Source organism: Papaver somniferum, unplaced genomic scaffold (assembly GCF_003573695.1).
Source record: "Papaver somniferum cultivar HN1 unplaced genomic scaffold, ASM357369v1 unplaced-scaffold_125, whole genome shotgun sequence".
In the NCBI taxonomy this organism is placed as follows: domain Eukaryota; kingdom Viridiplantae; phylum Streptophyta; class Magnoliopsida; order Ranunculales; family Papaveraceae; genus Papaver; species Papaver somniferum.
In genome coordinates this window covers 17,215,439-17,216,878 of record NW_020621603.1, presented here as the reverse complement: position 1 = coordinate 17,216,878, position 1,440 = coordinate 17,215,439, and the positions used below count along the sequence as shown (strand labels likewise).

The window sequence follows — 1,440 nt, the reverse complement described above, 5'->3', positions numbered from 1 at the left end:
ATATTTACTCTATGTGTAGACCCCATAAATAAAAGGACTAAACAAAAAATACACGTAGGACTTTTTACACCTTCGGTTGGAGATGCTCTTAATGGTTAGAGTAAGTGTTGTATCCACCTTTGTAGGAGGTGTAAACGAAGTGTAACGGGAAAGTGGAAAATATCTTCTTGAGACAGTATAAACAAACACAACCTTGTGAGAACCAAATGAAAGCAGAAGTCAATTATCAGCCACCCTCACGTCTCCAAAATCAAACCCCATTTGTCTGTCAAACCTTAGAACAATAAATTCTCGTTCAGATTTACTCCTCTCTGGTCTAAACTTCCATCCCATCAGCTATCCTTCTCTCAATTGCACTTCCTGATGATTCTGATAGGTTAGGTTTTATCCTCTCTACTTGCGACGAAGGGCTTAGAGAATTTCACTATAGTGAGTATTGATGTTGAAAATTATCATGAGGCACTCTTTAGTAGAAACGCAAGGATGAATTTAAACCCTAATTTACTAATAACTTCATTTGAATGTTTAATTTTGTTGTAGTGCACGGAGGATTATTAATTGAAGTGGAAGACATGATAAACTTGCTATTCGGATTTGGTTACATTCCATCAATTGAATGAGTTCAAGGTTGTTAGAATTTATAACTCTAAGAGAGAGCTAGATGTTGGAATTGTTCAGGTATATACTGCCAAGAGTATATATACCTGAACTATCCCAAGACTAGGCTCTCATTATAGAGTTATAAATTCTTGGCGTTGGCAATGGATGGAGAAATGTGGGTATATAAGACATCTTGGTCAATATGCTAGTGCATTTGCAATTGGAGCTCTTCATTGGGTGGACAGGGAGCAAACACTGATTATCTGAAGAAGCTGCAGAAAAGGTTAAGACATCTGTAGTTAAATGTAAGTAATGATAATAGACCTTCATTGAAATTCTATGCATTTTGAGATTAGATAGCAAGGGATCTTTCCTGAGTTTAATTAATTGACAGTAAGTGGTGATATGTATGAGTTACTTTTTTAGCTTATTATTGTTATGTTTATTACGCAGTTTATGACTTAGTCTTTAAGGAGAATGTTATGCTAACTCTAATACACTTATTTTCTTGTATAAGAAAGTAGTCCTAGTCTCATAGCCCACTAGGAAATCTCTTCACTTCTTAGTTTTAAGCTGATATTCTTATGCTTTTCATCTCGAGATTTAGTCTGTGATGATGAGTTGCTGAATTCATTTGATGGAAGAAAAACAGTGCTTTGGGTAGGAAACAACAGAAAAGTTTTTTTCAGTAAGCAATAATTTCATGTTAGCGAACAGCTTTACACTAATAGGCAGAATCCTGTGAGTATGCAAAGGGGTTGATGCTGTTTAGAAAGAGAAATAAACTTTCACTAGAATCACTACGGAATACGAATACTGTAGACGGTTCCAATGACAGTG

General features: G+C 35.5%; 1 long non-coding RNA gene across 1 annotated transcript; it reads left to right on the top strand.

The window, feature by feature from the left end:
• The first annotated feature begins 231 nt into the window (after positions 1 to 231).
• Positions 232 to 1,024, top strand: LOC113331181. The gene is made up of 2 exons (XR_003350757.1): positions 232 to 429; positions 541 to 1,024. It is a non-coding gene; the product is annotated as an uncharacterized LOC113331181 (long non-coding RNA).
• The last annotated feature ends 416 nt before the right edge of the window (positions 1,025 to 1,440 follow it).